General features: G+C 38.0%; 1 protein-coding gene across 1 annotated transcript in view; it reads right to left on the bottom strand.

Annotated features, from left to right (window-relative positions):
* The window catches only part of Prpf39 (pre-mRNA processing factor 39), a 32,575-nt gene extending 25,204 nt beyond the window's left edge, over positions 1-7,371 (bottom strand). Inside the window, exon 1 of the mRNA XM_026412651.2 lies at positions 7,250-7,371. The gene's annotated coding sequence lies outside the window, so the exon portion shown is untranslated. The remainder of the gene's footprint in view (positions 1-7,249) is intronic.
* Positions 7,372-18,291: the final 10,920 nt, after the last annotated feature.

Here is an 18,291-nt window from a genome sequence, read left to right as displayed (position 1 = left end):
CTTTGTTTTTACTGATTTGACTCATTCTACAAGAGATAATCCCTTACTCCTTATATTGGATTTTAATATAGGCATAAAGCTTAAAATTTCCATTTCTTATTCTCTGAATGATTTTTTTGTTAAGTCTCCCGTTCCTTTTTCACTAATGCAATATTTTCTGTCATTTCTCCATAATTCACTTTAAATTTCCTCAGTTCTGAGCACTATGTGCTTCTTCTAAATTTCTTTTGACTGTGTTGGTATCTCAAGTATAGTGATTTTCAAACTTACATTCAGGAAGAAATGTTAGACATTGCAAGTTAGATAGGATTCACAACTGCTGGATCTTGGTACAGAATGACATTCTGTTAAGGGAATCCACTAAATATCAATGCTATACATTTTTTCACCTGGGTTAAGTTTCCCCAAAGAATCTTTCAACTTACAAAAACAGAAGAAAGGCAACCAGCATTCTGGGAGCAAAAAGACAAATGGGGCTGATGATCTCACATTCTATTCCATTTCCCATTCTCATTAAAACCTTTTACCCAGGCCCTGCATTCCACTATGTTTCAAAACTCTTGATTCCATCCAGTTTGAACAATAAACATCTAATTTTTCACTGGCTATATTGGACAAAGAAGGAAAATTCTACATCTAAACTACTTCAGATTTTCAACTAATTCTACTTTTAGTCATACTGAGCATTCTTATCTTCGGAGACCATGGTTAGAATAATTCTTTTTAAAGGCATTTGGAAAAAATCAACAATGAACAAGGGTGTTCACTGAAGCACTTTTTCTAAGAAAATAACCATTAGTTGGTATACTATACAGTCTAGTTTAATGACCTAGTTGACAAGAGCAACTAGATCTCTATATCCTCTATCCCCTTAAAATTTCTTATAACTTAGGTAGTAAATCTATTATACTAGATTTACTACCTCTCAACTTATTTATCATCTTTCTTCCTTTCTGTTCTCAAAGTATTTGTTTAGTATCTTTATTGTGCTATTAGCAACAATAGTTGAAATACATAATCATTGTTTCTATATAGTCTCATAATTTCTTCAGACCATAAGCAATTAAGTGTGACTTCTTCATTTTTCCTACCACCAAATTTCTACTCTCAATGCATCTGTAACCACTTGGTCACAATGGATGAAGATCTCTGGTCCTACCAAAGGCCAATCCCAGAACTCAAGACTCGAAACATTTATCCCACCCACTTTCCCAAGAATTTCTTTTAATTTACTCTCCCATTCTTATCAGTTCCTCTTACTGTATTAGATTACTTCCATTAGCATTCAAAAATAAATACCCCTCATCTGTCTTATATAATAATGAATGTGTGTGTGTAGATTCAAGTTCACAATTTCCTAGTTCACAGCTTCAGCTGGATACTTGCCATTCATCTTTCTAATCTTCACAGTGTACAACAGAAATATGACTTTCTATTCAATAGTAGACAGTTGTTCCTGCAGTACTGGGGATTAAACCCAAGGCCTTCCACATGTTAGGCAAGTGATCCACTACTGAGCTACATCCCCAGGCCTTTTTGAGACAGAATCTTGCTAAATTGCCCAGGCTGGCCTCGAACCTACGATCCTCCTGCCTTAGCCTCCTGCCTTAGCCTCCTAAATAGCTGAGTAGCAGGATAGCTGAAATAACAGGTACTCACCACCATGCCAGGCTTTCTTTTCTTGCCTTTTCTGACTCATGACATTCAACTGGTTTTCCTCCTATCTTGGGTGCTCTTTTTCTGAAGAATCTGTGCTTCTCACAGTCCGTAAGAATTGGTATCACTTTGCCAGGCACAGTGGCACATACCTGTAATCCCAGAGAACTGGGAGGCCACAGTGGCACATACCTGTAATCCCAGAGAACTGGGAGGCTGAGGCAGAAGGATCACAAGTTCAAAGCCAGCCTCAACAACTTAGGGAGGCCCTAAGCAACTTAACAAGATGCTGTCTCAAAATAAAATATAAAAAGGGCTGGGGATGTGGCTTGGTGGTTCAGCGCCCTGGGGTTCAATCCCTGCTACAAAAAAAAAAAAAAAAGAATTAGTAACTTCAAGATATTGTCCTCAGGGCTGGGGATGTGGCTCAAGCGGTAGCGCGCTCGCCTGGCATGCGTGTGGCCCGGTTTCAATACTCAGCACCACATACAAAGATGTTGTGAACACCGAAAACTAAAAATAAATATTAAAAAAAAAATTCTCTCTCTCTCCTTCTCTTTAAAAAAAAAAAAAAAGATATTGTCCTCAGCTGATCACCTTCTCCTCTTTGATATACTTTCTTCACTTAGTTTCCAGATCATACCATATCCTGATGTTACTTGTACCTCCCTACCACTTCTTCTACTGATTGACAATCTCCTGAGATGAAGTGAGTGCTCTTCTTTTCAACCTGTTAATGTTGGAATACCCCAGGATTCAGTCTTTGGTCATTTTTAACTCAACTCCCAATCTCACAAGGCTTAAGATACTAAATATATGCTGACCCTCAAATGTTTATCTCCAGCCTAGGCCTCTTTTCCAAACTCCAGTCATATATCTAACTGCCTACATATATAAAGTCATTTCAAATATTAAAATGCAAAGTCTCTTCCTGATTTGTCCCCCCAAATTTGCTCTACCCACTTCAATGACTGAAAAGTCCTCCTTCCCCCTGCGTAGGCCAAAAAATCTTGGACTCATCCTTGCCTTTTTCTCACACCAATCAATCTGTTAGGGAATCTTTCAAATGTCCTCAGAATTCCATTTCTTATAATCCTTTTTTATTCCAGCTGAGAGCAGCTGGAATACCATTATAGTCTTCTAAAAGGTTCTATGGACCGCCTCCTTTTTCTCTTGCTCCACCTCCATCCCCAACTCCCTGTGTTTAGTTTATTAACAATATAGCAGAATTAGTTATGTTTAAAAAATGTAAATCAGACTCACTCCACTGCTCCATCTCACAAATAGTCAATATCCTTCAGTGGTCTACTGCCCTATAATATCTCTTTGACTCATCTACTCTTACTCTCTCAGTTCCTGCCATACTGACATCTTGCTGTCTCTCAAAGTCCATACTCTACAGACTTAGAGCTTTGCATGGCTGTTCCCTCTACAAAAAGAAAATTCCCCATACAAACATAGCTGCCTTCCTTGTCTCCTTTAAAACTTTGCTGAAATGTTACCTTTTCACTCTATTTGGATCACATTATTTAAACTTGTAACCCATTCGCAGCACTTTGCTATACTTTTATTCTTAGCACTTTCTATATTCTAAATAGTGAATAATTTATTTAGTAGACCCTACTATGAATTAACTGGTTTAAGAATTAACTGGCTCCTTTTTATTCACAGTATTATTGATATAATTCACATATTCATTATCTCCCAACTATATCAGTAACTTTCAAACTGCAGATTGCTTTAGATCAGTTTTTTTCAAATGTAAAAGAGAATAAAAATTTATCACAATGCTTTTGCATAAAGACATGGAAAAACCATAATGTTTCATGACAGTTTAACCCAATTATATACACATGCACAAAATTCAACTACTGTATATTGATTTGCACACAGAAGACACTATTTTTGAAAGAAAGAATGAATGAAGGCATGTCATCAGGCAGGTATTGCTACAATTTCAATTACCAGCTATCAATAATAACACTAAAAGATGCTACTTACTGATCATATATTTTGTTAAATCCCATTTTCCCACTTTTAAGGATGGAGAAACTAACATTTATTAAAGTTAAAACAACTTGTCCAAGTTTAAATAAGTTGGAAGAAACAGAGCCAAGGTTCAACCCCATCCTAACATCAACAACTCTTGCCTCTTTTCTGCTAAATTCTGTAGGAACATCCCTCCCACTCCCATTTCACTGTTTTGGGACCTTAGTGTAAGCTGTTCTTCTACATGAAATACTCTCGTAACCCTCTATTCCACTCTTACACTACCATTTAATGCCTTCCAACTAACTAAAGCCTATTCATTCTTCTGAGCAAAGTTTAAAAATCACTTCCTGAAACGTATTTCCACATTCCCCAAATAAGTTAGGTTGTCCCTAGTGACAATCCCACAGCATTCTTTTTCTCCACAGCACATACCACAATTTTGATACTTGTTCAATGTTTAGCTTCTCTCCTAAATTACAAATTTCTTCAGGGTCAAGGCAAAGTCTACCAGTACATACAGATATAGTACACCTTGAGACTTAGAACACTATCAGTTAACTGACAATTAACAAAGTCCTTACCCATACTAAAACCTGGCCTATTACATTCATAACCAAATAGAAAGTGGAAAATGCTTGGTCACTAGACGACAACACAACTGAACTAAAGATCCAACCTCCCTACTTATTAAGGAATTCTGAACAAGTTATTTAATCCTTTTAAACCTCATTCACAACATAATCACACATACCTTGATATAATAATTAACTAACCCCTTCTTTTCATTCATACTACTAATATGTTGGTTTAAGTAGTTTTTATATCACCTCCAGACTGCTGTTTTCAAGCTGCAGATTTTATCAAACCAGTTTCTAATTGTAAATGCAAAAACAAATAATAGACAAAATCAGAATACACACACACATTAAGGGCATATTGAATGCACAATTCAACTACTGATTACAGAGTTGTAATGTTACATGTACATCCTTTATATGGGTTGCAGTCAAAAAAAGAAAAAAGAAAAACACTACTACACTATAAACACTACTGCTAAAGATAAACAAATATTACTAGAATATTTAAAGTTAATGAGAAAGGAATCTTGATTTATTCACTGTTGTGTTTCTAGAACCTACAATAGTTCCTGGTGTGTAACAGCACAATTTCTCTGAACAAATAAGTGACACAATCATTCCTAACTTAACTTTCCAAACATATTAAACCTACAATATTCTTCCTTACTGCTGTTTCCAGAGCACATTATATTCTTCATGCCTTGGCACATGTATTTCTCCAGACTAACAAAATTCCTTTTCTCAACTCAAAAAATCAATTGATATCTTTTTTTAAACTATATTATACTTTCTTACAAAAATCACATAAGCATAAAATAATAAACTACAGAAGAAAACATGACAAATTATACTCAGAACAGATACAGTTCTAAAATTACACATTTAACTTTTAGTATAGTTATGGTATACATTAAACACCTAACAATTAGCATGCCATCTTAAAATTTAAAAGGTCTTTGGAAAGACAACTTAAATAACCAATACTCATTTGATGAAATATGAGACATCTAATTTAATATAATTTTTTTTTTACATTCTGTATGCCTCTTACACCTGTAGCGGTAATCAAAACTTATGCCACTGATTATTCTTTTTCATGAACAGAATATATAAAAATCCAAAGTCATTACTAAAAGTGCAAGTCAAGAGTGTACTGCGGGGCGCGATGGATGGCACACATCTGTAATCCTAGCGGCTCAGGAGGCTAAGACAGGAGGATCATAAGTCCAAAGCCAGCCTCAGCAAAAGCAAGGCACTAAGCAACTCAGCCAGACCCTGTCTCTAAATAAAATACAAAATAAGGCTGGGGATGTGGCTCAGTGGTTGAGTGCCCCTGAGTTCAATCCCCACTACCAAAAAAAAAAAAAAAAAAAAAAGAGTGTGGATGCTGCAGATCAACTAACTAGCTTTGCAATCCACAAATTAGTTCTTCCTCAGGCTTAGATAAGCCAATTAGATTTCAGCTGTAAAAAAAGGGGGCTACTATAACCATTGGTTTGAGTACCTATTTTTAGAGGCTGAGTATAATGTTCACAGATTGACCTTTCTGATTTCCACATATTAACACTTAATATATCCTAGAAACTAGACCTTGTATATAAATCTGCATCATCTCAAATCTTTGGGAAAAAAATTATCAATGGACTACAACTACTACTTTCGTCCTTCTTTGGCTATTAAAAAAGAAAAAAAAGTTCTGTTTTACCCACAACTATTAACATAGCACAGAAGATTCTGTTCTTTCTCTTGAAAATGACACACAATTTTTATCATTTGACTTACAAAATTCTTTATCTTAAATATTTAACTATATATTACCAAATATTCTGAGACTAAAAAAATTCTGATTTTTATGCTCATTGCAATTATCTCATACACCTACTAATTATCCTTCTCTAGTCAGCCCTTAATTATTTCAGAATTCACAATCTAAAAACCAGTGGTCTTTAGTATAACTTCTTTGTCACTTTATCCCTACAACGAGAAGAGTGGAGTTCCAACTTTTTCAACTTTAAAATGAGGTTATAAACCTGAAGGGAGGAGGAAACCTGTCAGTAGTTGCTTGGGTTGTTTGTTTTTCCAATCCATTTAAAACTGCCACAGAGCCCAAAACACTTAAGTTCCAACATAAGCTCCATACTTCCCCCAGATGAGACATTTTCTTAAACTTCACCCTTTCCAGCTGTAAATTTTAAAGTATTTTTTGAACAGATTAAAATCAGTTGCCAAATACTGGGCCCTCAAATACGGAAGACCCCATGAATGCCAAACTAAAAAGTAACATAAAATTATATGGTATTACAGAATCATCAACAATACATTTTTTAAAAAAGAAAAAAAATACATCATCAACAATACATTAACAGTACCATTAACTTCAAACATTTTTTTATTAATTTCAAGATGTGATTTTGGAGCGAGAAAAACACTAGTGCCTGGTCTCTGATTACGAAAGGTATAAACACTCAGATTCCTTTACAAGATCCTACTGGGATTTTCCGTGCCTAGTTTTTGTTTCTATCCTACACAGCCCAAAATCTCTGGCTGATCTTTGGGGTGCTGTGCCTCAGGCCCCCAAAACTGTTGCTTCTCCAGTTAGAAGGCGGAACACATCCTCCAAGGCACCCAAATGCTTTATTAACAGAAGTTTTATTACACCCTCCCAATCCTCCGCGGCACTAAAGAGCCCCCTCCCGTCTTCCCAGCCACGCTGGGGGAAGCGAGGGTTCAGACTTATCCCCAAATCTCTTCCTCAATCCAGTGGAGGCGGCCCACGCTTCCCCGCCAGACTAACCGCACTGCTCAAGAAAAACGTGCAGTCTAAGAAAAGAAACCTCGCACTGCTCCACCCAACAGGTGGGACGGAAAAAGGAATGAACAACTGGGCTCCAAGCCCAAGCCAGGCCTTAAACAGGGCGGGAGAGACAGGCCGAGGGCCCGGAGCGGCCTGAGGCACCTCAGGCCCCTTCCTAATCAGAGTCCCACCTCCTCCCGCCAATTTCAACATGCAGGTCTTGGCTGACCTCAGGATGGATGCCACTCGATGCCATGAGCCGAAACCTGGGCCAACCTAGCTGAAGATGGCACTCCCACCGACTCAGTCCCCACAGCCACCGCAGCAGTCGCCACCAGAGCTACCTCCGCCTCGTCGAGGACGCAGTGCGCACGCGCAGGTATCCGGAGGCGAGCGAGTCACGTGGTCGCAGCACGCAGGTCTCGCCCTCCGCGGGATCCGGGCGGCCGAACTCCGGGCCCCGCCTCCGCTTCCCCCTTCCCCCCCGCGAAGGCAGTGTGGTTATTGGGGATTTTCCAAAGCCAAGGGTTAGGTTTAGGGCCTCCCACCTCCCAGATCTTACAGACACGGCCCTGAGACCCCCTTCGCACCCCACCCCCGCGAAAGTAAAATATCGTTATTCTTTTTCTGCAGTTTTTCTAAGGTTTTTCTAATTACTCAGGCTTTTTCCTTAAAAAATTTAGCTGAAAAGAGCAGAAATTAAGCATAAAACCTCCAAACTTCAAGATGGTATGGACCATCCCGTCCAAGTTTACCGGAATTTAGGGGTTTGAAAAACTTATTAAAGGATCTCTGTAAAGCTATCCTCTGGACAAAGCGGGGCAGGAAGTTTTGTGTTGACGGTCTTAGCAGACCTCTTCACTTGTACCTCCATCCCCATCTTTTAAACAAGTTATTTTTCTTTTAAATCTGATCTCTCTCCATTTAAGATCCTGCCTCAGTTGTGCAAGTGTTCAGTCGTCCCTTACCAGGCAGTCTTTTGTTGAAGGTTCAGTAATATCACAAGTGGGCTCTAGCTTTGTTCCCTAGAATCTGTCTACCTCCAGAAATGTTTCGCTTCAAGACATTGTTCACCTGTCCAGAACTCCATTAATCATAAATTCTCTCATCAGCACATTTTCTTCCAAATATCAACATTAGTCTTACCTACTGCCTCTCACTTTCAGGAAACTGCACCTAGTTACAGCTTTCCCTTTCCATTTTCCTCTTTTACTCTTCAAGTTAACTTTTTTGGTTTCTCTGACAAGATAGCTATGCTTTTTAGAGATTTAATCAACAGCTTTTAAATGTTTACCTGGGGAAGAAGCAGTCAACGGAGTGAGATATCTAGAAGACAGGCCCCAGTCTGTGAAAAGCACTGTTAGTGGGCATGGCACAGCCTTCTCTGCTTTTTTTGATTTCTCTAATCTTCCTAAAGTGGCCTCAAATTTTTACTAAGTAAATAAAAATAAATAATAAATAAATAATATTATTTCTGAGATCCCACCTCCTCCAATAACCATTTTATAAAAATCCTCCTGCTTCTTGAACTTTTAGTGACTGGAGACTTATTTCCTTCATCTTGTTTTCAACATCTTTCCTTTTAAGCCTTTTCTAACATCTTTTCCTTTTAAGTTGATTTCTTTCTCTCCTTAAAAATTTACAATTTTTTACGGGCTGGGGATGTGGCTCAAGCGGTAGCGCGCTCACCTGGCATGCGTGCAGCCCGGGTTCGATCCTCAGCACCACATATAAAACAAAGATGTTGTATCCGCCGATAACTAAAAAATAAATATTAAAAAAATTCTCTCTCTACTCTCTCACTCTCTCTTTAAAAAAAAAAAATTTTACAGTTTTCCCTCACTGTTTATAAGGAAAACCTAAACTCTTTAGCATGGAACATGCAGTCTTTCATGATCACACTGTAATACTAGTCCACTTTATACTTTGAATATAGCTCTTGCTGCGCTGCCACTACAGTTTATTTTTTAAATGGGCATGTTTCTTTCTCTTCCTCTCTCCTTGCTCCCTGATTGATAAAATAGCAAACTATTTCTTGGTATATCCAGGATTAATCAGATTCTCTTTCTGGGCTATTTAGTACCAGGTTCCTTTTTATTCTCTTCAAAATATATCATGCAATGAAAAACAACCAAATGGTTCATTTAATTTACAGAATACATTTGCTTAGGGAATGGAATTTGTTAATTAACCTTATAAATAAATCCCATCACCAAATGAATTGTGATGTTTCTTCTATTAGGAAAGCTCAGACTCCCATATTTAATATTTCTCCTTACAGATAAAGCAAGTAAAATTAAAATGGTGACTCCAGGACATTTAAATTCAAATGCAATGCTAAGCTTATTTCCTTCCCTCTATTCAATCTTTAAGACTTGGTTCAGGGCTGGGGATGTGGCTCAAGCAGTAGCAAGCTCGCCTGGCATATGTGAGGCCCAGGTTCGATCCTCAGTACCACATATAAACAAAGATGTTGTGTGTGCTGAAAACCAAAAAATAAATATTAAAATTCTCTCTCTCTCTCTCTCTCTCTCTCAAAAAAAAAAAAAAAAAGATTCAAATGATTTCTTCTGAGCTAAGTGTTTCAGAGAGACATTTATTTGGGTCCCATGTTACTCCTATTTCTGACTAGTTAATTAAATTATTAATTTGTATAACATCTTTACATCTATAGAACTGGCAGGTTTAGTTTTTCTATTTCCCTATTCCAGGTATTTTGTGTTCTCTTGTGATAGATTTATAAAGCAGTCTGTAATTGATCTTAAACTGAGCAATTGTCAAGGATTGTGCTGGGAAAAGAAAGACTTATTTAGGGCTAGATGGTTGAGTTCCAGGCACACTTCCTTCTAACTGATCCTGTCGTGGGAAAGATTTTCAGGAATAAACAGATTCTGAGAGGAAAAGGGGAGTCAGTGTGAAGCAGAAATTTTGTGACCAAAGGCAAATAGCAAGAGTGTGGATTCTGAAGGTGGGCACGAGCAATTCTAGCCTAAAAAGCCATGACCTAATCCACCAGGCAGAGCAGTCCAGTCCGTGTACCCTGATGCTGAGACCAAGGATCTGTGGAACTTCTTAGGTCTTTAAGTCAAAGTAATTCCATTTTGAAAATCAGCACCTGACTACCCAGGCATGACCTTCTTATTAGGCCCGTCTACAAACTACCAAAACCACAGCAAACATGCTAAGTAACAATCACAGAACCAGATGGGTTATTTTTTAACTACTCCACTGTCCGTGACTATATTGTTAATAAGTTTTTTTTTTTTTTTTTTTTTTTTTTCCAGCAGGCTGCTGCGCCTTGCAGAAGAGCAGCCTGGCAGATATTCTCTGTCAATAAACCTTTGCTTAAACTCAGAGATGTGTCTGTTGTAGATATTTGCACCAGCTACCCTAACAGAACTAAGGATTTCTTTTCTGCCTTTGCATTAGTGACACAATGATCTTTCTCACATATTCAGATATTTTAGGAAGAAAACGGGCAAAATCTGAAAAGTGACCCAAAGACTGCATGATCCACAATAATAAAAAATGAAAGGATTAACACTGTAACTCCATGTTTTTGCCAAGAAATCCCACCACTGTTTAGTATTTTGTTTTTAGGATATTCTTTTTAAATCCATTATAACAGAAATTGCTTATCTTTAATTAAAGTTGCAATAAATATATATGGTGAATCCTGTAGTGGCCAATAAATGCATGACTCAGATCCACTAATATAGGAAGCATAATTATTTATGGCTCCAGATGTTGTGCTCTGAAATCCATCACCAATTTGTGTCAGGGAAATTCCTCTTGTGAATTACTTCTAGCCAGTGACATGTCCCTCAGCAGGGAGAGTTAGCCTGGCTCATTCTTAGGACAAGTGGGTCTCCTCCGAAGCAACTTTGGCTTAAGGATTCCTGGACAGACTTGTCAAGAAACTTCTTTCCTTCCCACAGCAGTGTCAAAAGTATCCTCAGCACCACGTAAAAAATGAATGGGTGGGGCTGGGGTTGTGGCTCAGTGGTAGAGTGCTCGCCTAGCACATATGAGGCACTGGGTTCAATCCCAGCACCACATGAAAATAAAATAAAGGAATGTGTCCACCTACAGCTAAAAAATATATTTTAAAAAATGAATGGGTGAAATAAAGGTATTGTGTCCAACTATAAAATATATATTTTTTTAAAAAAGTGTATGTCTGAATACTCTCTCAGGTTTCTCCAACCCTAAATTCCTTCACAGGCATTTTCCTCCATTAATTGTGTGCACATCTAATGTCATGTGGCATCTGCTTTTTGAAGGACCCAGACAAACTCAAAACCTAATGAACATAAATGTGACATTTAATGCAGCAGTTTTCTCCCAGGTGATTACATTACTTTCCGTATATCAGTGACTTCTGCAGTGGACATTTTTTCATTTGGCTTTGTCACTCAGCACTTCTGTGTAGGGCATTTTCTCATTCTGAACTAGAGCCTAAATCCAAATGCAGAAGCCAAAATAGGCAAATATTTTCCTAGCTCCCCCCTCCGTCCCCCGCCACCACACACACTTGCTTAAAAATACAAAAATAGGAACATTACTTGGGCTGCTTCTGCCAAGACAGCCTATCCCATACTGGAATCAAAAACTCATTTGGTAACATTTAGACTCTTCTGGTGATGGTTTATGCAGCTGGAGCAGCTACATGTATTCTTCAGAGGCAAACAGCATACAACTTGAGAGGAGTGTGTGACATCAGTTGTGAAAGTTTTGGTGGCTGTGCTCTGTAAGGATGGCAGCAGTGTCTTCCCGAGTACAGCCCTGCAGTGCAATTTAGACATTCTTTCTGGCTATCTAGTCTCCCATCCTCACAAAACTGTCTGTAATGCTACACCCTTTTTACAAACCTCTCTTTCACCTAAAATAGGTGTGTGTGTATGGGTGTGTTTGCATACACACATAATATGCATATAAAAGAATCTTGAATGAAACAGGGATCAGTATAAGAATAGTTGCAGATAACAGTTGCAGAAATAGAAGGAAATTATATTGGGCATAACAAGGGCCAAGGCAGAAAAATTTCAGCTAGTATTAACACATGCTTCTGTGTGTACCAGTATATGCACAGTATGAAATGATTGACTATAGCCAATTAGGATGCATCCCACTGAAGGTAAAGCTCTGAATGGAAGTCTGAGATGGAATAATTATTTATATTAACTCCAGAGGGCTTAAAGTGAATGAACAAAGAACTCTATTTCTAAATTCTCAACTGAAAGCAGGAATCAAAAACCAAGAACTTTCTTTATTGGTATGGAAATAGCTTTTGATTCTTCACAAGTCATGGGATCAAAAGAGCCAAACACACCCAAAAGTTTGGGCCCAAAGATTACCAAAGTACAATATCAATCTTTTCAGGTCTCTTCTGTCAATATTAAAGAAGAGGAAGACACCAAATAAATGGAATGAGCACAGAGTAGAATACAAATAATTTGAAATACCCTGAATTAAACCTCTCTCTTAGCCTTACTTACCCATCAGAAATAGGCTCATCTCTCCAGTCTAAAGATACAGTCCCTGTCACATTTAGAAATCTGTTTAGCCTTTACCTAAGAGAGTTGTGATACAATAGGCTGCCAATTTCCTCATTCCCCATTCCCAACATTCTTTTTTTCCCCTAAACTTACACCAGAATCAGATACTAGTGCATCATGAGGACCAATAATGACAAACGTCTACAGCAAGAAAATCAAGACGTTACAAACTTATGCTGACAAAAAATGTGAGAATACATGAGAAAATATATGTGTGTGTGTATATATATATATATATAGATAGATAGATAGTTATACTTATGTAAATATATGTGTGTATATATGTATAAGTTGATTCAAATGTGCTAGTGCAAACAGCTAGCAATTGTTCTAATATTTTCTTTAGTCAAAATGTGGGCATAAACTCTCCATGGACAACTTTCTTTTTTTTTTTTTTAATTGGTTGTTCAAAACATTACAAAGCTCTTGGCATATCATATTTCATACATTTGATTCAAGTGGGTTATCAACTCCCATTTTTACCCCGTATACAGATTGCAGAATCACATCGGTTACACATCCACGTTTTTACATATTGCCATACTAGTGACTGTTGTATTCTGCTACCTTTCCTATCCTCTACTATCCCCCCTCACCTCCCCTCCCATCTTCTCTCTCTACCCCATCTACTGTAATTCATTTCTCTCCCTTGATTTTTTTTCCCTTTCCCCTCACATCCTCTTATATGTAATTTTGTATAACAGTGAGGGTCTCCTTCCATTTCCATGCAATTTCCCTTCTCTCTCCCTTTCCCTCCCACCTCTCGTCCCTGTTTAATGTGAATCTTTTTCTCATGCTCTTTCTCACTGCTCTGTTTTTAGTTGCTCTCCTTATATCAAAGAAGACATTTGGCATTTGTTTTTTAGGGATTGGCTAGCTTCACTTAGCATAATCTGCTCTAATGCCATCCATTTCCCTGCAAATTCTGCATGGACAACTTTCCACTCACCTATGTCTCTGAGTCACTCAACTATGTCTCCTGAGTGCTAGCAACATTCCCTTCAGAAAAAAATAAATAAATAAAAAATACACAGATGAAGGGCAAGACAGCATTTACAATGTTGTTCTCCTTGGCTGCAGATGCTATGGTAGATTCCTCCTAGAGGCCATAATTTCAGCAGTAATACAAACATTTTTGAATGGCAGAGATCTCATCAAATCACAGAAGTTATCGTTAGAAAAGGGGAGCTGACTTACAGTTATTGAACTGGATGGTGTGTTAGTCAACTTTTTATCTCTGACAAACACAATTTAAAGGAAGAAAAGTTTATTTTGGGATCATGGTTTTAGAAGTTCATATGGTTGGCTGATTCTATTGCTCTGGGTCTGAGTAAGGCAGAATATCATGGCAGAAAGCATGGTGGAGGAAAGCTGCTCATCTCATGGTAGCTAGCAAGCAGAGAGTGCCAGTAGCCAGGGACAAAAAATAATCCCCAAGGGCATGCCCCCAGTGACCTACTTCCTCCAGCTATGCCCCACCTCCTCACAGTTACCACACAGTAATCCATTCAAATTATTAATCCTTCAAATAGACTAATCTACTGACTAGGTTACAGCTCTCAATCTAATAATCATTTTACCTCTGAACACTCCTGCATTGCCACATTTGCTTTTTAAGGAACATTTCACATCCAAACCATAACAGATGGTCTTTATTTTATGGAGCAAACCTCTCTGATTCACGAGGACACAGAACTGACAAAGAGTTGACTCTGCCGAATAAAATTGGCCAAATCGAGGCATAAGAAGATATTTAAAAAGTAGAGAACTATATCCCGTAATTGGAGGAGCTCCATCCATCTCCCATTTTAGCACGGTAACTGCTTATGACAGCAACAATAATTTCTGAATGTTGTCATAGTCTCAATTCCTCCATAATCTCAGAAGGCCTTCCAGCCCCATCCCTGAACCTGGTTTTCTTTACCTTCCAAGAATATGGTCCATTCTTGCCTTCAATACTATCAGTATTTGTTTTCTCAGTTAATGGTATCACCACCCACTTATTTGCTCAAATCAGAAGACTGGTAGTCATTCTAGTCTTTTCCTTATTTCCTCAGTCCAAACACCCAATCTCTTACCAACTCCTGTCAATTCTTGAAATGCTTCTTGAACTTGCCGAATCTGCTCCATCTGCACACTTAACCTTAGGTAAGGCCACAGGCATTTTTCTCCTAGATTCTTAAAATAATCTCAAATAATTTTTTGCTATGTTGAATATCGCCCCATTCAAATGCCTGGGCATAGCCAGATTAATTTTACTTCACTGTTTAAATCTTAGTCTTGAGTTCCTTTAGCAAATTCAGATCCTTTTCTTTTTCTTTTTTTGGGGGGGTGGGGTAGGGGTGGTAGGTTACCAGGGATTGAACTCAGAGGCACCCAGCCACTCACATCCCCATCCCTATTTTGTATTTTATTTAGAGACAGGATCTCACTGAGCTGCTTAACCCTTTGCCTTTGCTGAGGCTAGGTGTTCGACTTGCAATCCTCCTGTCCCAGTCTCCTAAGCAGCTGGTATTGCAGGCGTGCACCGGCAAAATCCAGACCCTTAGGTTCTCCTTCTTGCTGTTAACGGTGCTATTTTGGTGGGGGAGGGGTACTGAGTATTCAACTCAGGGCACTCCGACCACTAAGCCGCATCCCCAGACCTATTTTACATTTTATTTAGAGACAGGGTCTCACTGAGTTGCTTGGTGCCTCCCTTTTGCTGAGACTAGTTTTGCACTAGCACTCCTCCTGCCTCTAGGATTACAGGCCTGTGCCACCTCCTGGCTACACATCTTTATTTTCATCTGGAACCAATCTACCGCTCACTTTGAAACGTGGAAGCTTGACTTCTTCATATTCTTTATCTCTGACTTTTGCAGGCACTTAGAATGTGCTTCTCCATTCTTTTCTCATTGTTTAACTCAGTCTTCAGAGATTATTTAAAGTGTCACTTATTAAATATACCTTATTTTACCCCATAAGCTTAGGTAATGAATGATATTATTTTAAAACCATGACACATATATTTATTATGGTTGTGTTAGTTGTAGACTTGGAAAGTCAGGCATATTATGTTCAAGATTGAATTAAGGTTATGTGCTAATTAAGATATATGGAGCAGGGTTTGGTGGAGCACACCTGTAATCCCAGAAGTTTGGGAGACTGAGACAGGAGGATCGTGAGTTCAAAGCTACCCTCAGCAACAGCAGGTACTAAGCAACTCAGTGACCCTCTATCTCTAATAAAATACAAAATTGGACTGGGGTGTGGATCAGTGGTTGAGTGCCCCTGAGTTCAATCCCTGGTTGCCCCCCACCCCCTGGCAAAAAAAAAAAGAAGATATAGGGAAAGATTATATATTATATATTATTATAATGATATATTATCATAGGGATTAATTTCTAAAACAAATAAGGCCCAGAAAAGTCTATATTCTTCACAGATAATGCTGCAAAAAAAGAATAATGTGAATGCAAGGAAAATGTGTATAAGAATTATTCCTTCAGGGTCAAGGGTTTTTCAACCTTTAATTAATTTCAACTGCTAAATCAACTGGAATACTACACTCTGAATAGCTTTTGAAGAAATTGCTGCATATATATATATTTGCATGTATTTCTACATTGCATATGTACTGTTCTTTTTAAAATATTCATTTTGTTGTGTTAAGTATGTATATATATATATATATATATATATATATATATATATATATTTAAAGAGAGAGAGAGAGAGAGATGGATTTTTTTTTGAAAGAGAGAGAATTTTTTTTTAATATTTATTTTTTAGTTTTCGGCGGACATAACATCTTTATTTGTATGTGGGGCTGGGGGGTCGAACCCGGGCCGAACGCATGCCAAGCAAGCGTGCTACCGCTTGAGCCACATCTCCAGCCCTAGAGAGAGAATTTTAATGTTTATTTATTTATTTATTTATTTATTTTTAGTTTTCCGCGGACACAACATCTTTGTATGTGGTGCTGAGGATGGAAACCAGGCCGCACGCATGCCAGGCGAGCGAGCTACCGCTTGAGCCATATCCCCAGCCCATATATTTTCTCTTTAACATTTTCAGTTATCATACAGCAAAGTGCCCAATTCCAGAAGTTGAATCATAATCTGTTCAAAAAAATTATAGTAATCTCATTTCTATTTGCCAATGACTGATTTAGGGTAAACACACGAATCAGTTCTGGATGTGAGACAAAAAGAGAAATTAACTGTTTTTGTAGGCGAAGGGGAAATTCATTTTAGATGACATTATTTTAATCCTGATCAAGTCAGATTTAAAGTCCAAAATTTTGACTTTTCTGCTACAAGCATCAAGAAGTTTCTTCTTTTGCCTGATTTAAATTTTTTTCGTTTCATTTTTTTCTTTTCCTCCTCCTCCTCCCCCTCTTTTTTTTTTTTTTTTTTTTTTTGTGGGGAGCAGGTATTGGAGATTTAACCACCTTGTGTCATTCTGTTGCAGGGACAGAGGAGGCCAGACCCCAAATAGAAACAGGAAGCAGATTTTTTTTTTTTTTAATTTGGCTATAGCAGGTTCAGAGGGCAAAGCTTTCGCTGTGATTTATCAATCCCTGAACCCCGAATTCAGGTAGCTTCTGAACTTAATACCCAGATTAGAGTGGCTCAGAAGTTCACAGTCTGCAGAAGTTCACACAAAAGCTTTTTCTTTCACTGTTCTGGGCAAGTTAACCCCTCAAGTAGAGTGCCTGAGAAGGGGAGAGCTTCTCCTCTTTCTTTCCTCTCCTTGCCAGCTGTTACCAAGGAGCCCAATTGGTAACGTCTCTTAGAAATGTAGACATTTCTGTGAAGCTCCAGCTCAAGGCCAGACGCCTTGTTAAAGGATCTTTTTTTTTTTTTTTTTTTTTTTTTTTTTTTTTTTTTTTTTTTTTTTTTTTTTTTAATCACACTTTGCATTTGCAAACACACTTCTACAAACTACTATACTGGATAAATGTGTGTGAAAAACTAGTAAGGGGGCGTTCAGCACCTGGAGTGCTGATCTCCTCCAGGCCAGAGGACAAGTAAAATAGAGCAAACAGGAAGATAGGAAGTTTAACTACATTGAACTCTTGTAGCGAATACTTTTGCTGATAGTCCTAAAACCAATTATGGTGAAGATTTTGGGAGAAGCTTAGTTAAGATTTTCCCTGGAGAAAGGGGTGGCACTACAACTCTACTATCAATCTATACCTTCAATCTGCCCAGCCTTTTAAAAAACATTATTAGGCTGGCCCTGGTATACCCCCAAAAAAACATTATTATTTTTTTTTATTTTGAACTGGGTCTTGCTAAATTGTCCAGGCTGACCTTAAATTTATAATCCTCCTGCCTCAGCCTTCTGGTAGATTACAAAGTCTTGTGCTACCACACTCAGCTGTGGTTTCCATTTTTGGTAGATTTTACTGTGTATATTTAAGGTATACAACATATTGGGATACATTAAAACAATAAAATGGCTACTATAGTGAAGCAAATTAATATTGATCCTCTCCCACAAGTACCCTTTGTATGTGAAGGGGGCTGGTTAAGAGTGGCTAAAGTCTATTGATTTAGCAATAATCCACAATATAATACAATTTTATTAACTACTGTTCCTATATTGCATATTAGATCACTAACTACACTTGTTCATCCTTCATATTTGTTACTTTGTATTTTCTGTATTCTCTTCCCATTTGCTCACTGCAATCCTCCAACCCCTGCTCCTGGTAACCACTGTT

This window comes from Urocitellus parryii, chromosome 6 (genome assembly GCF_045843805.1).
Source record: "Urocitellus parryii isolate mUroPar1 chromosome 6, mUroPar1.hap1, whole genome shotgun sequence".
NCBI lineage: Eukaryota > Metazoa > Chordata > Mammalia > Rodentia > Sciuridae > Urocitellus > Urocitellus parryii.
Note: the sequence above shows the minus strand (reverse complement) of the source record. Positions and strands in the feature narration are given on the sequence as shown.